This window comes from Diuraphis noxia, unplaced genomic scaffold (genome assembly GCF_037042655.1).
Source record: "Diuraphis noxia isolate RWA-SAM2 unplaced genomic scaffold, SU_Dnox_SAM2 contig0004, whole genome shotgun sequence".
In the NCBI taxonomy this organism is placed as follows: domain Eukaryota; kingdom Metazoa; phylum Arthropoda; class Insecta; order Hemiptera; family Aphididae; genus Diuraphis; species Diuraphis noxia.
Genome location: NW_028301714.1, coordinates 23524036 through 23547405, shown reverse-complemented (window position 1 = coordinate 23547405; position 23370 = coordinate 23524036). Strand labels below are relative to the sequence as shown.

The window sequence follows — 23370 nt, the reverse complement described above, 5'->3', positions numbered from 1 at the left end:
ATCGCGGACCTCGTACTGTTTGTACGTAAGTGTATGATTTAACTCTAAAGTATTAAAGTTATACCAAGTTTGTAATTTTTAGGTAATTCCACTAATGGTTGATTAATATAATCAATTAATACAAAATCCTTGAATATGCTAGCAATATATTTTTATACATATAAATAGATAGCTAAATTTCCCGGCGTCGTCCGAGGAAAAAATTGTGATTTATACTGTAAGTGATAGCCGCTTTCTTTCGTCGAATTTTTCATTTTGATAATGCTAAATACGCACGTGCAGATGACAACTCTCTATGTCTGATGCATATAATATATATATATATATATATGGACACTATCGTCTCTATCAGACACTGTGCACAATTGTCGGATTTTCAAAACTATTTTTTTATTTGAAAAGCACACTTTCCACAGTCAACATTAAACTCCGATACTTTAATTCTGCGTTTTAATGGTGTAAATAATTTTTAAACTAGGCTTAAGATTCATCTTATTTTTGAAGACATAACATTATGATAAAGTTTTAGATTAAAATATACAAGAACTAAATGGTTTAATGTCACCCTCCATAAGTTAAATGAAAATGATCAAGTTTGGTCGATCCTACGTGAATACAGGATTATTATTTCTGGAAAAATTACAATATTGTCATCAGTGTCTACTATCCATGTACTGAAAACGCCGTACGTATAGGCGTAATTACAGTAGAGTCAGTATTTCGGTAACAGTCTGTTTTTCAGTTTATCTAACATTTTATATCGTACGCATTTAATATTATATATTAATATGTATGTACATACGTGAAATGTTGTAGAGAAAGGTTAGTCACGACGAAATTTGTAGCGAGAAATATGTAATTACTCCGTTCTCCTATCACAATTCACAATGCCCGTTTTATTCTCCTTATTCATTGTAAACGTATGGAAAAAAATAAATAATAAAAACTTTACTCATTCTTCGTTTAGGGAACAACGTGTGTATTTAAAATTAATAATAAATGTCCTGAAACAACTATAAGTATATATTAAAAGCTAGTAGTTACCATCTCTCCCCAAAAAATTATTATGGAAAATGAACATTATAAACGGTAATGATAATTTTTAACTAATACCTAACAAGCAAAAAAATTATTATTGTTGTTTATAGTTTTAATTTTTATTGTTGTCACAAAAGACGTGAACTATTTTTTTAAACTATTTTATACGAAATGAGAATTTAATAATGTAAAACATATATTATATTTTACGTCCTATTTACATATACATTATTGATAATATTATATAATCTCAAACTATTACTATGTTATGTATGCCGTCAAGTATCTTGTTGTGATGGGATGTGGCAGGATGTAAATCCATACATTTTATTTTAAACTCATTTTTTGGCCTGCCAAAAGTAAAATAAAAGCACTGATATATTTTGTTTTGAATCTGATATCGAGTCGGTATTCTGTATTTTAAATTTCGCTTTGTTTTAAATTTTAAATATATTTTTCCTTGTGGTCGGACAACTGACCGATTGACAAGGAAAAATTGATAACAGTGATATATTAGAAAGAAAAACGGTTTATAATAATAAAAAAATTGTATTTTTTCATGACACAATATTGTCATCTGTATAAACAAAATATTACAACCTCGAGACATGAACTGAAAGTCCTGATCGGTTAACCAATCCTAGTTAATAAGAAATCACAACAATTGATAATTTATTACCTATCAAAATGTCAAAAAGAAAAAATATAATACTCTATGTTTAAAAATATTTTATCGCCTGCTACATGTCATATAATTTATTGGGTATTACCCATATATATTTATAGCCGAGCAGATCATGATTTAAACTGGTGTACGTTTCTACGAACATATTTTGGCCCCGACGACTATATAAAAACTGAAATGACACACTTGCTACGAAGTCGTTCACCAGTCGGCAGTCATTGCATTTGTTAAAAATAAGTTCCTTAGTATATTTAAGAGAAGTAATTAAAATTGCAAAATTATATAATACCAGTGCTTTTCAAAATTTTGTTGTTTGGGGTCCTAAAATATTTGCAATGTTTTCATATGGTTTTAAGATTCTAAACTTATCTTTATTTTTGTTGAAACCATAGTACTAGTGTTGTACCTAATCAATAGTCTTAATATCGAAATTTCGTGATTAATTCTAACTCACATATTATAAAATGTTTTACTTAACGTTTTTTCGGTTAACGTAGTGTTTTCCAGAAACCTAACCTCAACGTTAAACGACGACTTACTGTATATATATTTTTAATTTTTATGTTATGGGCAAGTGGGTAAGTGTAATAATATTATAATATTTCCAATTCATTCGTATCACTAAATCATCCATAATTTAATCCCTGCGAATCACGGTGATCCTATGTATTATATGATCTTAAAATTGAAACCAATGACACCTACGATGTTTTTCACGATGAGGATATAAGTGATATAAGTTATAAATTTTAATGTAAATTTGTTTTCATTGACTAGGTTATACTTTAATTCTATGGTTTATTTTAAATTTTGATTTTAGAGGACTCTTGTGATTACTTAATGTTAATGATTCTTACAGGGGGGTGTGGAGGGTTTAGTTTTTTTGAACTTTGGTTTTCTAGGACCCTGTAACTATTAAATCATAGTTACGCCCATGGATATAACACCCAGTGGAATAATAAGTATAAATAGTATAAATAGTATAAATACAATATAAATACAAGTCCTGATTAAGCCCCTAGACACCATACACTTGGTGGGACCACTTTCAATTTTAACTAAAAAAAAAAATTGTATCACTACATAATATAGTTGTATAATTTTGTACTATAAAATATTACCAGGGATATTATAGATAATAAAGACTATTTCATATTCTATGCGACTATGTGTAAAACGTAGTTTACAACTCTTATTTTATAAACTTAATTTTCATTTATTAATTTTTCATGAAAAAAAAACAGGAATATTTTCGTTTTATAATATTACTACCTTTTTGAACACATTTATGTCATCAGATTTTTTGTGTTTTTCCTATAAGACCCGTTATAGGAAAATCCTTCATGCCCTATATAATAATCGGATTTTGTTGTTAATTTTTCAAAGTCTATCGAATTTGGAGAAGAAATTAATAGAATTTTGGAATAGAAAAACTCATGAGTCATGAGTTCATGACCATTCGCTCCCGCTTCCTCTTATTCCGGGATTTTATGAATAATATAAATAATAATAATAATTATTATTATTATTGCTAATTTACAATTCTAATAAAATGTGTTACAGTTACGTTAAAGTTTTCTACATAGTTTTATGTATCGAATACTGAATAGTATAATAATATGGTGATGGATACTTATGTGTAATAGTAACCGATTCAAGTATGATATTTATAACCAATGGTAATTCTATTTGTTAGTCTTGCCGTAATTTATTATTTTATTACATATGAAGATGAGTACGCATAGTTTGTACATATAGTTCTGATATTCGTAATATTTTAGTTTTTACGCTCTTGATCAACATACACTTGTCATATTTAGAGCATAATATTATAATCAATATGTAATAGCTAGATATACACACGAATCATAACTAAATCTATCTAGGTATGTGAATACGTACCTACTAAAATGTCTATATAGGAACAAAATTATTTGTTAGTATTTTACAACAAAGTTATTTTACATTTTATTTATTTAAATAGTGAAATATAATTTATAATGTTAATCATATTTTTTTATTTAAACATATTTACGCTGGGTACAGACTTGTATATTGGTATAATAAACTATTATTATTGCGAGCCCGTAAAACTTTTTCAATAATTTTATAGTGAATTTATACACTAAAAATAAATATCTATATTTTGTTGACAAGTAATAACTATCAAAGTTACAATATTCCCATTTAATTGAAAATATTTCATTATTATTTTTATTTGAAAGTTGATAAATCAAGTACAGAATAATATTAATTTTAAAACAAAATTAATATTTTTTTCTCTCGAACGGAGTTGTATAAATGTCCATCATCAATTCAAAGATTTTTGTAAAATACTTGACTAAAGTAACAGTAATCAAGCCTCAAAAATCGATTTAATTCCAGTGAAAAAGCATCAAAAATACAAAATTCAATTAACGCACAAAAAAAAAAGCTCTAATGTGGATAGAATATAACAATTTTAAGGTAACGAATCAACAGACAATGCATCACAGTAAATCAATCAAACTAAGATAGGCCACACAAAGCTTACACATGAGTTCTTAATGGCCAAAAAGAAGCCTCTCCGATATGTTATGCATGTGAAACCCAAATCACAATCAGGTATATATTAACGGATTAAAAAAAAAAAATTAGATTTGTATAAATTAATTTAGAAATATATTTAAGTGGAAAATTATAATCAAAAGATGTTAACACACTTTAAGCTAATATCCTTGTTATTGAAATGATTTGATCAATAAAAAAAAAAAAATAAATATAGCAATTAAAATGTGTGTTAGAAAAACAGTTTAATAAATATAAGACTAAATTTTCTTACAATATTCTCAATATACACCATAGTAAATATTATAAAATTAAAACGCGTGCTGCAACATACCCTGATAAGAAGAACCTATATCTGTTCTTTATACTCAGTTTGCAATTTGTGATAATCATCCAATCAAGACAATATTTTATCAGTTCTGTAACCATCAACCGGAATGAATATTATCTGATCATTTTACCGCGAAAATTGGAATGCACTTTACAAATTGAACTATTATTATTTGATAGTTTTTTTTTGTCGTTATCTTATACATTCAGTAAGTGAATTTTTTCACGAGCAGTATAACCTTGAAACGGCCAATTGGCGTGTCTGAGAGGTATAGTATAGTTACAACAGTGATTAGAGGGCGTGTGTTGCTCGTAGTTGCCGATTTAGCCACTCGCAGGTGTACGACGGAAATCCGCTTTTAACACGTGTCCGGCATTATCCCCTTCCGGTCCTTGTAAATAACGACTGGGCCATTTACGAGGGTCAGCCCAAGCGTTTGAAAACTTGTAGAGATTCGGGGCAGTGTGAAAAATTCATTCAGATGGAAGTGCACACGCTATGGAAGAATAGAAATAAAGTTCAATTTACTTTTTGTCAATGTCGTAAAAAAAAAAAATGTATATTATGTACATTGTATAGATGCTTAAAAAAACAAAATCTAGATATATAAGAAAATGGAGCGGTGAAAAATTCATAACCGTAACTTTAATACCTCACTTACATAAGTTGACCTTACACAAAATTCAAAGAGTATACAAACGCGTTGGGCTATAAACGTATTATTTACCGTGACTTAAATAAACTATAACGAAGATTGGATGCAAGGATCGAATAAAAGACAATTTCTTTTCGCTCGGTTCATCTCGGCTCAGTATAACGTGCATACGTTATACTGTATTTTATCTCTTTTTATTTTATTTTCAGTACCTATCTATTTTTATCATTCGTTAATTGATTGTGAAGTCAAGCTTATAGATTATAAATTAAACCTATGATCTTTATCATATTATCTGGATTAATCTATCTTCTGAGATTTTTTTGAAACTTTTTTCGTTTCAAACTTCAATGTTTTGTTCGATTTTTGTGTAACTATTGAACTAAGAACTTATACATGAAACTTTAAGAATTTTTATTTTACTCTGTGGAAAAGTGCTCACGATAATAAAAATAAATAGTAGAATATAAATATTATTACAAAACAAATAAGTTAATTGTTTCACTTAGAGATTAAAATACAAATAAATATTTAATCAAACGTTCCAAATTAATTTTGTTTATCGCTATGCTGAACATTTATTTTGTTTAGAGGGACACGCGCTCGATTTTGTTTTTATTATTAACTTTAAATATCTGAATTATGATGAGTTGATTAAATAATTGAAATATTTGAAATGACTTAAAACACATCTCTTCTGATGTACATTATAAAACATGTAGTTATTTATTTATAATAAATTATATAGAAAACAATGGTTAAATAATTTTGTACACATCCAACCTACGTCTTGTTATTTTTGTAATAAAATTGTGAAAGTGTGTGGGAAGTTTGAGTATTTAGAAACATAGATAGCTGCACGAAATTTACACTGTTAAAATAATACATATTATTATAATATAGGTACATCAGATGATTATTTTAAGAGTAACGTTTATTGTGTCAAAAATTAATAATGGTTTTGTCAATATCTTATATTGTTATACAATTGTAACTTCCTTCTTTTTTAAATGGGAATATACATTTTTAATTTCATATTTTAAAGAAAAAATACTTTTCCGAGGGTTTTTATGTAAAAAAATTTGTTTGAACGAGTAGTTAAATCATAGTTATAGTAACAAAATATTTGAAATTTAGAGATGGGTAGAGTGGACTGGTACTGTGTACTTGAAAAATGTTGGTCCACTCGTATAAACTTAAAATACCTTTACCTACTCGTCTACAATTTGATTTTTGTGCATAATAATACAAGGAATATATGTTATCGCACTAAAGATTATATTGCGATGGAAGTATAAAAAATATAATTTGAAAATTCATTAGAATAAAAGTTGTATTATAATGACTTTAAAATATTTCTAAAAAGGTTAATACTTTTCGAGATACTGAGTGTGTACTTTTATACAAATCATTATGTACAACTATATAATATTATGTTATTATAATGTAAAGTATATGTATTGAGTAATAACATAAGAAAATAAAAGTATGCTTATAGTGAATGTTATTTTGGAAAATTTGATGAATAAACTATAAAAAAAATAAAACATTAGTATTAGATACCAGTATAGAGTTCAACGACAAATATTCAGACTTTAAACAATTCAGCAGCAATAGAGAGCATTTGATGATGCTTTTTTAGTGTAAATAGTATTTTTTTTTAAACTATAACCACGTGCTTAAAATGTAATTGAAAGATCGTTTATAGAGTCTTATACGGATATTCATCGATTTTAATGAAAACCAATTTTCCTACGTTGCTCTTTAATTGTGCTCAAATAATTTTGAATAATGCGAATTTTTGTACGCCAAGTCTTAGCATATGATAAGCATGAACAATTTATAAAATTTAAAATTTCTGGGTTTTAGTTTTATGAATCACAACCAAAATATTATATAATTAATTAATTATTATTATTAGGTTTATAAATTGCTTTTTTTTTATCAATTTAAAATATACATTAGAATAAATTATATACACATTAAGTTTAAATAATTTAGTTGATTTTTCTTCATAAATTTCAATGAGAATATAAGAGTTTCTAAGAATTGGAAAAACTTATAACAAATAGGAAAGAATCAATAATTTGATTTTGTTTATTTATTATTTTAATTTCAATCGAAGCAACTAAAAGCTATTTTTTTAATGTCCATTATTAATTACGGTACATTATACTTAGAAAAAGAATGTTTCGAATATGTTCAGTTCAATAATTATGTCGAAATTGATTCAATTTGATATATATAATATATATGTCAAAATTATTGATATTTATATAACAGTTATCAATATAACATGAAAAAAAATGTTTTTGATTCGCCACATGTATTTATAAGGGTGGATAAAGGAAAAAAAGTAAGATAAGAACATTTTTTTTTTAATTATAATAATACAATGAGTTAAAAATTGAACTCAAGGGTTGTTATTTGTTATTAATGTTCGAGTATTAATTTTAAATTAAACTTATTCAAGATGTATTTTAATTAATAACTTTATATATAGTAGTCTAAAAATGAGTCATAATGGCTAAAACTATTTAATTTAGAGAAATTAATTTAGATCGATATTTTATGCTCATCAACTAATTAATATTTTTATATTTCAAATGAACTTTTCAAAGTCAAAGTGAACATGGAAATAATTTTGATTTAATTTTTATGATCACGGTTTTAGTGATGTCATCAGCTAGAAAGTTTTGAATTTAGTACTATCGTATTTCAGATTTGTCAGATAGTTAAAAAGTTTTCTATCAGTCTATATATCTATGGGCATAATGTCTTGTGTTTAATTTTTATCACTTTTACTTTGACGATGCTGTAATGCCGATGCTTACCTTTGTTTATAATAAAAACGGAACGTCATAACAACGGTCTACGACAATATAAATATAAACACTCTTGTGATTACTGATAACTGGATACGTAGCACGATTATCTACTAGATAAACGTGATACGTAGGTACAATTTCGCATTATTAATATATCGGTAAACTATACAAGATGCACAGAGAGACCTGAAAAAAAAAATTTATTGAAGGTAAACGTATAGAAAAAAAATTATGAAAATTAAATGGTTAATTATTAGTTTAAGATTTATTTACAGGTCTGAAAATTGCTAAAAATAATAAGATTTTGAAAAAAGTTATTATGTTTTGAATTACTATATTTACTCTAAAAATTGATATTTCAAAAGATTATAAAAAATAAACTACTACTTGGCTATTCGATCAAACGTTTTGATCATTGACATTTTTCCAAAAATTTTATCTGTTTGGTCATTCTGTTAATCTTATTGTATAAGTAAACACATTAATAGCAAAATAACTAATTCGCAGTTGCAAAGTTCATTTTAGGGATATTGTACATTATAATTTCGGCAGTCTGAAAATTATTATCTTGCACAGAAACGATTTATGGCCAATGTAAAATATAAATCCAACACTGGCGGTGACGCGACTGAGGCGTCTCCGTTACGTCGATTTATCCCGGACCGGGCCGCCCTTACACACGCCATTACAGTTGAGTTTTCTGTGTCCATGATGCCACTCTTCAGTGTAAGTGGTTATAAATCGCACTGCAGTATAGCGGCATACAAGCGTTACAAGCGGTGATATTATTATCTTGGTCCATTTTGTAGTCCCAAAACCGTTGTCGGTTTTATTTCGAGTTTCCAAAACCGTGTTAATTTTTGAAACGCGCATTTCGGAAAAACCATCATAATATTAATATTCAAACTTTTAAGTACGAGTTTTTGATTTATTGCCACAGCGAATTTGTAGTACATTGGGTTCCACCGTATTGTGATAACTCATCATGTACAGTAACAGTTACATTATTATAGTACAATCAGAGCAGTGCCAAGGGGGTGACAGATGGGGCGAGTGACTTAGGGTGCCAACATTTGTACCATTTTTGATAAATGTTTAAATATATTTTTTAATAGGAGCTCCAAATATTGTACTGGCGTACCAATGAAATTGAACACGGCACTGAGTATAATTTTTTGAAATTGTTAAGGTGCACCGAATTTCGACTAAAAAGTTAATGATATAATGTAAAATAATTATAATATACTGTAAAACCTAAGCACGTGCAAAATGCGGGGTAACGAGTTGTGTTTATACGCGAAGAGACGTGTGAAATCTAATGCAAATATCAAATCCATCGGTTGTCGTAATAAAATTATTTATTTTTTTCGATTTTGATTATGACAAGAACCGTAAAATCCTTGTCTAGATAGGTACATGTGGTTTGTATTGGCACAAAAGGGATGTATGTTTGGGCCTCAATAATTTAAAAAGCCCTCCAAACAATAATTCAGAGTGAAACGATACCAATAGTAGGTTAGGTACAAAGTAGTTGAAACATTAATATTATTATGGAATAGTAAGTTGTAGGTACCAATGCGATGGATATTATTTATTATGAGTTCTTTTATGATGTTATATCCGATTGAAATGCCTCATTTGAACCTCTATTATTACGCCCACGTTCACTTGAAATAGTGTAGGTAGAATAAATATTCACGATAAACTCGTTTTCTTGAATTTGAGCGCCAACAATTAAGATTTTAGCTGGCTGTGTTTGAAGAACTACGAATCAAACAAACCAAAAGCCCTTTCTGTTGTTACAATATACTATATAGGAATAATAGATAATATTACATACACATCAAACGCTTAGACGAGAGAATAAATGATTTTACTTTGTTCGGAAACGACTCTGCAATAATAAAGTCGATAACAGATATGCTAAGGTAAGTTAGGTGGTATATTATGGATATTTTTCTCATAATAATTACTTTGTGACCGTTTTAGAAAACCATTTTAGCCAAATATTAAAAAAAAAATTACTTTATGGAAAAAATTAATTTTTTTGTTTATTGCCCACCACTGATGTTTACAATACGCAATAATATAACCGGACTTGTGATAATCTACTGTATACGGAGATTTCGAATGAATATCATTTGTGTACACGTTCAGTCGAAACGAACAACAATTATTGAACAATAATTCGTCCACGTTAAACCTTAATTTTTGTCGGTGTTTTACGTGGTTTTGAGAGGAGGTGTGTGACTTCGAGTTTCGAATACAAAATTACGACGATCTGCAAGACGGAGTCGAAATCGAACGCTGTGATACGACACACTGTTTATAATATATGGTAAGGGAAACGCCATCGGTTAACGCTACCGAGATTTGGGTAGGTTATTACTACGATATTGTCGTCGTCAAAAACTGGGGTGCTAAAATCCAGTGTTCGCCCCCCCTCCCCTCCCCCAAACTGGCAGTCACGGCATATTTGGTGGTGGCGACGACGGTGGCGGCGCTGTTACTGCCGTGCCGTGTGTACCGGCGGCCGATGGGATCGACGGCGCGTACTACAGGCGCCCACTTCTTTGGCGGTCCAGTCGGTGGTCGGCAGACAACGCGCGACATTGTCTATCGACGGTCTCCGCCGTGTTTCGTCCGAAGTCGTCTCGCGAATCGTACTGCGCCGCTCTCGTGATAACGCGATAGTTGGGACTAGAAATAAAATTTAGCAAAATAATAATTAATAATAATCGCCGGCACAACGGTGGATAGTGCGGTTCTCCCCGAGCTGGATTTGATTAATACGTAGTACTATTTATATAGCGTATTATTTGTATCGTACCACGCACGCGGCGATCGAACGTCAATAAATAAAAATAAATAAATATTGTGATAATACTTTTTCTGCGTGAATTTCCCCAAAATCGAGGACTTATCTTCACGTACAACTGTGAACAGGTGAGGGAATTTACTACTTAAATTTACCATCAGCTCAGATTTGTTGCCACTTATTATTTTCCCTTCTCCTACGTTTTGTGTCACTACAACGCTTTTATTTTGTTTTTTTTTTGTCCAATACAACTTTGTGTGTGTGTAATTATTGCACGTATTAAAAATCGGGCCAAACATTTAAAATAATACGACGTGGAAAAATCCACTTGTAAACATTATGCGTGATAATAATGTGTGCATAATATTATTTTTAACGTTTCATTATTACAATTTACAACGATATATGCATATTGTTTTTTCCGCGCAGTAGTGAAATTCGTTATAAAAATAACGTTAATATTTTTTTTTTTCCGAAACGTCCAACAAACAACACTTATGTACTAACCAATATGTTACAGTATATTAATATTATATATATAGGTACACAATTTTTTTCCTTTTCGGTTAACACGTAAGTGATTTAATGAAATTTTCAATAATCTTAATAACATTGTGTTTATGTTGTATCACTCATTGTTGTTACTACTCGTTTTTATTTTCGTGTATAAAGTTATTCTCGTATTAAATTGTAATTTCATAGTGTTTTAAATACATAGGGTTGAAAACGTCCGGTAAAAATATTAAATTTTTACTGACGAATTGTGTCTGGTTATAAACAAAAGAATATCATATTATGGTAAATTTGATTGTGAAATATATATTATAGAATAATATAGGATTTACTAAACATCAAATGTAATTTATCGTAATGAATAAATTTAAGTAGTTTTTTTTTTTTATTGAACTAAAAAAACATCAACAACAAAGGCTATTAGTTTTTTGTTAAGATACAATGTTAAGGATATTACAATGTTTATATGATGCTAACTACATATGATTACTATTTAAGTTAATGTTACAATTTTTTTTTTATCAATATGTTTAAATTTTGTTGTATAAATCCGATCTTTTGAGAAAGGCTATCATGTTCGATGTGGTTTTAAGTAGTTTGTATCAACGGTTCTAAGTTGTTTCAACTAGAAGAATTAAATTATATATTATTTTATATGATAATAGCTCATAAAATTCGTGTTTGCTTAAACCAGCATCTATAAAAAGCATGTCAATAGATGTTATGTTTTAATTTAAAATGTTCAAAAATGGACGTTAAACAGAATTAATTCGATCGTAGATTTGTATTTTTTTAGATTCTGAGCGGAGCGATGAATGAAATGATTTTACAATGATGTGTGTGTGTGTATTTTTTTTGTCTGTGTACACGATAAGTTGTCAAAATAATGCTTCAATTTTCAACTTCAGTAGCTTTACTGGTTGGAAAGTGAATCTAGTCAGTGCGCTGAGGAGGTCAAATTTTGAAATTGTAAATAGTTTTCAAAAGCACCGAGAAAAAAAACGGGTAGGTCGTGAATGTCGCTTTGCTGTACAGTTGGTTACTGTAATCGATGGAATTAAATTTGAATCCAATGATATTATATCATTGTATACGAAAAACGATTCTAAGCGGAGACGGTTTATCTGTCTAGGATACCTATATTATAGATTATTAAAAATTTTCAAATCTTAGATTTAAAAAGAACATTTTTTATGAATTTCTAGCTTAAAATAATTTTCCAATTTTTGTGGTTTTACGTATGTTGTCGAAATTCAAACTTTAAATGCTTAGGTATAAAAAAAAAATTATGACTTTATATTTCTTTTATTTTTCAACTACTATTGTAAAAATATGTTAGGAGACTTGTATCAAATTCTTAAATGTTAAATTTAAAAAGAAAAACTTTTATGAATTTCTAACTAAAATAATTTTAACATTGCCGTAATTTTTTACGTATTTAGTCAAATTTGAACTTAAAATGCTTATAAAAAAAAAAATCGTGGCTATGTATTTTTAATATTTTTCAACTGCCATAGTAACAATGTGTTAAGAGCCTTGTATTAAATTTTCAAGCTTTTCTACACAACAAATAATTTTTTATCGATATTCATAGAAAAAAAAAACAATTCTGAGCGGAGACGGTTATCTGTCTAGGATATATTATAGATTATTAAAAATTTAATTAAAAAAGGTCGAAAAATTAAAATGTCAATTAACAGCTCAAAACATATCAAAATATTTTGAAAATCTTATCAAATATATAAAATGCCTATATATAAACATTTAATGAAAATTTTAAGTATTTGCGGTCATTTGTTTTAGAGTTACTCCAAAATAAGAAAATCGCTAAATTAGAAATCTAGTGAAAATCCAATGTTGTAAAAATTTTAATTTTAAACGCTCATAAAAACTATATTTGACTTTCTGGTGGATATTTTTTTTGTGATAAAGATTGACAAACTTATACGGAATCTTGTATTAAATTTTCAAATCTTAGATTTAAAAAGAAAATTTTTTATGAATTTCTAGCTTAAAATAATTTGCCAATTTTTGTGATTTTTACGTATTTTGTTAAAATTCAAACTTTGAATGCTTATAAAAAAAAATTGTGACTATGAATTTATTTTTTTATTTTTCAACTGCTATTGTAACAATATGTTAGAAGCCTTGTATTAAATTTTCGTAAAATTTCATGTTTTCCCCTTAATTTTTGGTTTGTTTATTCCGATTATTTAGAAAAATATTGAGAACTTTATACTTTTGACCCCCCAAAGTACCAACTAGATTCACTTTCTGATCGAACGAGGTACTGAAGTCGAAAATCGAAGCACTTTAACTGTCCCAAAATGTAATGACAGTCACAAAAAAAAACACGCATCCACATCATGGTAAAATCAATACATTCCTTGCTCCGCTCAGAATCTAAAATTATGAAAAACGGGAATTTTTACGTAAAATAATTTTTTGAAAAAACTGATTTTAGATACTGGTGTAACTTCTTAAATAAATTACCTTAGACTCATGAAAATTTCACTGAATGTTTATATTGGAATTTTCTATACTAGATCAAATCTTTTTAAGTTATTTTTAGACATTTTAAATTTTAAATCTTTTTAGGTTTTTTTTTATACAAATAACGTTAACATTTTATTCGTTGGGTTAAAAAAACTTCAAAATTGAATACAAGGCTCCTTATTTAACAATGGTAGTTAAAAAATATTAAAAATACATAGTCACGATTATTTTATTGAGCATTGAAAACTTGAATTTACTGATTTTTTTAAATACTTAAGATGTACAAAGAATTCGAGCATAGAACAGTTTTATTCCATAGATATATTTTCATTCATAGTTTTAAAGCTAAAGGAAGAACTATATTGGTTTTATAGTGACGTGTTAAAAAACAAACAATAGTTTTCGGTGATCACTTTTTGCTGGTGGTAAATATGTTTCTGGTCTTTCATATAGTAAATTCAATCAATTGGAAATAATTGGACCAAGACGGTACATCGGGTTTGTTAATATCGGAAAAAGTCCATTATTTGACAAAAAAGTAGATGAAATTTGTGATAAAATCTGATTGTATTTTTTGTAATTTTTTTAATAACTTCAAAGGAGTAATGGTTTAAGTGTACAAATTGGCCAATTTGTTCTATAAACTTATACATTTAATCAAATAATCGTAGTTTTAAATAATTGTAAATGAGTATTGTGTCAAATTTAAAAATAATTTTTTGATAGAAAACTATGGTCTTTTTTCCTCTACTTGCTACACTAATAGTTACCCACTATATATTTCGTATATATCTCTAGGATTTTTTATTCAATATATTCTTTTTGTTTCAGTTCTCTGACCTTAAGATAAAGATAACACTAAAACACTCAATAGTTATTTTTAAATTTTTTTATGTAATAGGAAATTATGAAAATTTTTGTTCTTTGATAAATTATACAGTAATAATTATAATAAATGATACATTTTTAGTAATTATATTAATTAATTTAATTTCATAGTTTTAAGAGTATTAGAAAACTAAAAATAATAACATAACAACAATATAATCTATTTTTTGTGTTTAAAATTAAACTCTACTACACCCTAATTTTTGTAGCTCATTTTATGGAGAAAAAAAATGATATCCACATTTTAAGCTCTTTGATGTATCAAAGGTAATTTATAATATTTGAATAGTTAAAGGAATACAATATTGCTGATGGGCCAATTCGGCACTTTGAGTGCATTGTGTTTAATTAAATTAAAATTTATCAAAATTATAACATATTTTATAAAATGTAGAATAAAAAATAACTTTTTAATCACAGATTTGAAATTGCATGTTAGTAATTAAAATATAATGTAAGCTAAAATAATTTATAAAACCTTATACCTATAGATATAACGATATGATTCAGGTCTTACGAATAAAGATTCTACTATTCCGCAGTCTTATGAATATAATAAGTTATCATTGATCTTTCAATTTATGTCTCGACATTAGAAAGTTATATATCATTTTAAAGTTAAAAGTCATAATATATTGAAACATCAAATTCAATTAAATTATACAATAGGTACGTTTAAAATTCAAAAATGAATATTATGTATATTGTATTAAAATATTACTTTTACTGTCACAACTGTAGGGATAGGTATGGGTTACACGATGTTAAAGCCTTTCTTATAAAAAAATCAATATTACTTCCAATAAGACAATGATACAATAATTGATCTTTCATCTAGGATATGATTTTACAGCAGCAGTGGCATTAGTACTGTGGCCTGTGGATATAGATAAAAATAATAATCATGACTTGAATGAGGCGAAAATTCCGAAAAGTTTTTATTAAAGACAATGCGATTTTTGAGAAATGAACTAAGTTTTAAATGATGTCTTGTCTTCGTATCGCGAAACAAAATGTTATTGATTTATTCCGTGTAAACTTATATGTATATTGTATTTGAAGTAGTATGTACAATGTACATATGTTATGATAATATTATATCTGTCGCACGTCACGTATGTAATATAACATCATCGTTCGACAAAAACGAGTCGTGGCGGCGTTCTAATATCGTAACAATGTAATAAATAATGGTCGTTGCGGAGATATTATCACGAATCTATATAATTCTCTATAATTCGATGTCATAATATTATTATTATAATAAGCGATTTTCGGGCGTCGGTATAGGTTTAATGATGATTACGACGCGCGACGACGAAGACGGTTATAATAATTGTAATAATTATAATTACTATTATAATACGTACCTATTAATATTTAAACGGCACGGAACCTACGTTGTTTTAATAATATCATATTAATATTATTACGCCAATATTGTGTACAGCACATAATAATTGGGGTGTAACCTTCCCCGCCGTACACCTCCCAATAGCGGTCGTTTTCTTGTGAACCAACTATAAACTTCCTGCAGTCTGAACTCTCCGAGAATCGGATACCTCCGAATGACGAACACAATTCCAGCGATCGAGAGGTTCCGATATTTAGAGGTTCAATATATTATTACTGCGGTCGACTAAGTATTGTAATATTACCATAATATATCATTATACGCGTACAATAGTATGCTAATCCCTCCCTTACCATCGTCATGGTGCAAAAATAATAATAATAATAGGTAATAGTATAATATATTAAAATTATAAATTGACCAGACGCTTTGCTAAAACGACTTGTACTACGTATAAAACATATTATATTTATATATTATAATATACCTTGGTGGCTTCATATTATATAATATATATGTATTTCACGATATATATAATATGTGTGTGTGTTTATAGGCACTCGTATATTGTACACATACACAGCAGTACGTATAATACGATATAATATATATATACAGAGTATTACAAACTCCCTCGTTATTCATCCCTTACATACGTATATGTGCGTACGTATATATATATATATATATATATATATATATATATATATATATCGTTGTAATCTGAAAATGGATCCGGGGTGTATATAGCATGTATCGCGTGGCCGTTTTCTTAAGCTCACCAACTAAATTATTTAGTACCGACTGGGTCATCTGCACGCGGCCTTGCGGGCTGTATAATATCGTGTCGCCGATAAACGCGACGACCCGAACGGCGGTGGTGGCATTATTAATAATAATACAATATAATTATTACCATTATTATTATTATTTTTATTATTGTTGTTATTGTTATTGTTATTGTTATTATTATTATTATTATTATTATTATTATTGTAATTGTGATTGTTATTATTATCACTATCGTCATTATTATAATAATAGTTGTCTAACATTTTGTCCGTCTCGTAGAATAATATTATATTATATCGATCACATAACGGGGGAGCCTGCATGGGATTTTTTTCCTCAGGATAATATTTTACTATTATAATTTCTACGATAAGTTGTCTCTAACAATAAGGTTGAAACTACTTGAAAGGATAACGGAAATGATACTGCAATAAAACATGTCAATTGTCTAATTGGAGAACAAAGCTATTTAGTAGAATTGCTAGAGTTATTCACATGATGCGTAAGAGCAATTTTTTTATTGCGAAATTTTGATTGATAAATTCAAATTTCAAAATTCCAAAAAGTTCAGAACTTTAATTCGATAAATTACCTACGTTTAGTAGGAAAAAGTTTAAAAACCAAGCTTTTAGTCATTGCGCTGTCTAAGAAATTATCTTCTTTCTAAAAATAAACATTCTGAGTTGGACAACTTCAGAGAGTGATGTCGTGTACCTACTACTATTTTTTCATAATATGAAATTTAGTTGCTGCAGTTCCTTTTAAACGCACTATCATCAGTATCATCTAAACTCTTATAAGCGATAATTATTTTAATCTGATAATTATACATTTTAGATTTCTACGTCTTCAAAAAAGAGCTGACGTATTGATTCTGGAGTACATTGTTGTATTGCGATTAAGAATTATAATATTGTGGATGTAATAATTATCATGATTATTGCTCTTGTTACTTGTTATTATTTCATATTATTTTCTATATTGTAAAAACAAAGTCATTTGGATTTATATATTTCTGCAATGACTACAGAAACAATAAAAATTAATAATAGTTATAGAATAAAATGTTTATCTTTAGTAGTTAAGTCTATAAAACTGCTTATCATAACAATATTTTAACAATCTACTACACACTTTGTATAGTTAGTAGTAATAATAAAGTAGGTAGGTATTTATGTAAGAAAAAGTCTTTTAACTAACCTTAATTTACAATTTTTTATTGAATCGCAACGCCCTTTTTTCTGTGTTTTATTTTTTTTTAAAGAAAAATAATATGGGACTAAAACTTTGAATTTCTTCAATATATCTAAACAAACATTTTATTGACTAAAAATCTGTGAAATTTCTTTAAGAATTTTTCTTAAGTCTTAGATGCGTTCACATTTTACCTTATATTTAAACTAAAAGTTAATTAGGATTTTGTTAATGATGGTTAAAAGTCTAAAGAAACTATATAATGTATTTTAACACACATCATATTACATAAAACTTTTTAGTTATGTTTTTTTTTTCAAACCAACCAAGTACATAACCTTAATTATTTGTGTTGTATATTGTAGTTTTATTTTTTTCTTGTACTTAAATAATTTATTTAGAGAACGGCGGGTGTCCTACGATAAATGTACAACATCGCCAACTTGTGTTCAGAAAACAAGAACCGATTTTGTGTTTCTGTCATTAGTATTAGTGTAAGTTAACCTAATAGCAAGCTGACTTGAGAATATGTTAGAACGTTACCACTATATCTGTACGATATATTTTTGTTTATGGTATTTTAATTTTTACATAATATTACTCATTACGTGCTTATAAAAATGGAAATATTGTAAAAAAACTAACGTACATTACACATTTTAAAATGCCCCTCTCTATAACCTGATGATCAGTTAATTCATTCTAATAATAAAGTTAATTTTTCAAATTTGGTTCCACTATGAACGAAAAATTGCCTTGCCGTAGGTACGTTTGTATGACGTAGACAACACACATGCAGGTGTAAAGTCTTCAGGGTATTAAATTGGGCCTTGGATTCTACTTTAATCTAAACGTTTTGAAATACTTGACTTCAAACTGTTTTGCTAATAAAAAACCTAAAATAAAAATAAAATATTCCAACGTTTGATTGTTTATAACGTTTTTGGTTTGAAATGTTGTATACAATTAATTATTACTGTTTAGTTGCTGTTCTAAAAATATATGAACGTTTCCATTTAAATCCATCTTAAATTCAAAATGTAAAAGTTTTGTTTCAGTGTCATATCAGCTATTTTTCGTTATAAGTAAATAGACAGTAGGTACACATAAAAATATTATATGTCAAAAATCATAATATTATATTATTTGATTACGCTTTAATAACATAAGAAAAAATCTTATTATTGAGAATTGAATAACTTGTGCGTAGATTTTGATTTATATTGAGCTTGGAAACAATGTAACACTGTTGTTGCTACTGAATGTGATATAGAATAAAGTATACAAACATCTATGTTATATAAATACTATGGTATAAGTATTATATTATCTTCAAGAATAAAGAATATATAAATAATATAATAAAATAAAACATTAATTTTTTTATTGGTTGTTTATTATATTGTGTACTCGTGTAAGTGTGTTACCAGAACTTTTTAAAAACGTACCTTATACACGATGTTGCAATTTTATAATTTAAAATATATTTCATTAAAACTTTTAATTCACTGAATACGTACCATACGCACTTACATCTAAAATGATTGATGTATGAATCTATTTTTTGTTTAGATCTAGATTTTTAATGATTTATTTCAATATCAATAATTATGATACAAAATAATGTGATACGTATGACTACTTAAATTTTACACGTTGAGGAAATTTATCTATTTTTCGTACTTAAAATTGTTTGTTGTTGATATACTTTCGGTTTTAATTTCGACAGTCTTTAGGTTTTTTTTTTTTTTTTTTATCTCATATTTGATTAGCGGGGATGGTTTTGGAGGATTCTGCTGACATACACGGATTTCTGTTTGTGGTTAATTGGACGTGGATTGTTCTGTAGCGTTTGTAACATACTACGTGCTACAGATATCAGACAGAGACAGATCGATTTTAATGTTTCCATAGTGGGAAGATTTGATGCTTTGATTACACCTATCATTTGCAGCGCTCTAAAATCTATACTGGTCTTTTAATAATTGTTTTGCATAGAAATATTTTTGTTTTTATAAGATAAATGTATTGATTTTATTAATGCTCGTGTTTGATATATAATATTAAGTTGATTATTTTATATTTTGACGCTCTTAAATAGTTTAAATTTTGTTTAAGATAATTTCTAGATATTTTGTGAATAATTGAATTGAGACAGGGTTGTTATCATATTTGATTCGTGTAAAGTATTTTATGTCTAGACTTAATTTATGTACCTTACTTGTATATTTATTTTGATTTCAATTAACGTCCATTATGATGGCATGTGATTTTCATCTGCTTTAAAATTTATTTATGTTTAATTAGAAATTTTATGACGCAATACTATTCTGATAGCTAATGTTCATTTGCATATTTTAAGTTTTCGCTATCGCAATATATTATATTTACATTTATAATTTAACCTGCGCAGTATTTATTAAAACGTTTTAAAAAAGTCTAAAATAAAGTTTTATAGCAATGGCTCATTATATAATATTTATTTGGTTTTTTTATGACGTTTGAAAAGCTTTGTAATCTATTAATTAATAATATTATAATATAATACTTATATATATATATAATACTTATATATATATATATATACCATATATGTATAAAATATTTATGAGAGTTATTTAATTATGTGTTAAATTTCAGTATTATTCTCGGATTATGAATTCATTTAATGTAATCTTTGTCGGATTAAGTAGGATTCAAAACTAACAAACTTCAGATACTGTTTACTGTATTTTAATTTCAAATGATAATTTACTATAAAAAGTTAATACACAAAGACAACTAACTTTATAAAATTATCACGGGTACATTTGTAATGCTCGAATTGCATTTTGGTGTATTATTCTATATTGGTATCAATAACATTTGTCCAATAACAATAACTTATACAATGAACCTGTGATAAGACTGTAAGGGTTTGTTTGCAAGTGAAATGGTCAGAGTATAGACATTGAAAATGCGATCAGATATAAGTTTTTGTACGCTGGATCTATTCAAAGGAGTCCGCATTCAACTATAGTAGTGTCCAACGAAGACCATTGGCATTGGATTTAATAAATCTGTGGTTGAATTTCTATCTCAATTTTTACCTATTTATGTAAATATAAAAATTCTATACAAAAATAATGTAACCACTGGCCAAAAATGTTTAGTCTAAATTATTGTTTTAAGGATATACAATTTAGTAATTCAAATTTCAAACTTAAAATAGTTTCATATTTAGTACCTATCTGTCATGGTTTTAATTTTTACATATCCACATATACTTACTATTGTACATGCACACGATTAGTAGCTTGAATTTATGCTTATAGATGTTATTATTTATATCTAGCTATTCTGTTTTTGTTTTAATTAACGAAAGTAAGCATGGAATTGATTAAACAGTGATTGGTATTGTAAATTTTGAAGCCAATCTGTTCTGTTAAATTGCAGTCTTAATCATCAGTTGAATCGAGTAAATAAACACTTACAAGAAAACAATTTTATCATCATATAATTATTTTACGAATTGGTTCTGTGTTTTATTCGTCATTATACTCATTCCAGTACTAATACCGTACACCATAGAGCAATAATCGTGTTAAACTGCAATATTTGTTATATTATGTAGTTATGTATTTGAGATGTATTATACTTACACAGCATAACAAAATATTATAATTGCTAACATTTTATATTTAATGTTTTTTTCCAGATGAGCACTGTATGTAGAGGATATACATAGAATATGCAACCGTGAGTGTACAAAGTTGTTGTTTTGTAAAAGCTCGGTACTAATGAAAAAAAAAGATGAACGTAAATGTTAATGAGTAGAACTTCAATTAAAACGTTTGTTTATTTTGTTCTCCGTTTCACTTAAATACAACGTTAATAACACTTTAACGACGACTAGAGATAACTAAAAACAAAACGATGGTAAAAAAATCACAAGATTCAACGACTTAAAGAAATTGAGATATTTTTATAAGTATAATTGTTTTAATTAAATTATATTGTGGACAAAATCCAATGCACGATAAATAATATGTACCTATGCAATAATTTTTTTTAACCTTAAAGTTAGGTTACAGTTAAAAATTTTTTTTTAATCTTAATGTATTGTTGATAAAATTTTTTTTTTTGCCGAAACGAGGATCAAATTTATGCAAATTTTTATATTATTCCTAATCCAACAATAAAAGAAATACCCACGTTCATAAATATATTTATAACAATGATTAATATTTTTTTACTCTTAAAATTTAATAGATGTCAATAATCTATATTTTGTCAATACAGTAGAACTTCGATTAACCGTCACTGTCGGGACCGGGGCTATGACGGTTAATCGAATAGACGGTTAACGGAAATTTTGCAAAAAAAAAAACGTGTACATACATATACACACATTTATTATATTTTTACGTGTGTGTACTTTAAAAATAATACATATAAAAAAAATATAACATATAAATAAATTATTATAACACATATAAATTATAAACATCTCGTACATACCACACTTATTATAAAAAAAATCTGTAATTTTAGTTTGGTTTTTTGATTCTCTAGCTTTTTTAGCAGCAATATTACGTATTTGACGTAGAAGTATTATCACAATCGTCTAATCGCCTAATTATTTTTTTTTTTCGGCGATGACCGATGACGGATAACAGAGAGTGACGGTTAATCGAAGTTCTACTGTATATAATAATTTGTACTGACTGCGCAATGCGCATAATAAATTATTATAATGCATAGTCTAAATAAAAAGTTAAATAATTTTTTTAGTTACTTGTATAAATTATCATAAAACTCTAATAAAATTATATTATATTATGTGAAATAAATACACGTACTGTTATCCAATGGCTTAAACATCCTAGAGGACTTATACTCTTTAGTTCTATATATAAATTGTGTTGATGATGTCGTTTATCTCACCGAAATAATATGCTAATTATACAATTGTCAACAACAATAATTATGCTAAAAATTTAGGACACGCCATCATCTACTTTCAAAATGTACATAGCCACCCTGATATTATTCTATACGAAAAATACGAAGCGGTTATAATACTAGGTGATAATTTTTTTTATAATATGTCACGTGTCTATTTTATCAATGTTTTAATTGGTCGTTCCTATCCAAACTTGTACAATGATAACAAATAAAATATTCATGAAAGTGGATTCTTAATGACCGAATAATGACGAACTACATGAATAGTATTAGTTGACTTATGT

General features: G+C 27.4%; 1 protein-coding gene across 6 annotated transcripts in view; it reads left to right on the top strand.

The window, feature by feature from the left end:
- The first annotated feature begins 10680 nt into the window (after positions 1 to 10680).
- LOC107161789 (uncharacterized) overlaps positions 10681 to 23370 on the top strand; it is a 375424-nt gene continuing 362734 nt past the window's right edge. For 4 of the 6 annotated variants that reach the window (XM_089226403.1, XM_089226402.1, XM_089226405.1 and 1 more), the window contains exons 1-2: positions 10681 to 11030; positions 21837 to 21877. The gene's annotated coding sequence lies outside the window, so the exon portion shown is untranslated. The remainder of the gene's footprint in view (positions 11031 to 21836; positions 21878 to 23370) is intronic. The other 2 variants (XM_089226404.1, XM_089226401.1) reach the window with 1 other exon arrangement.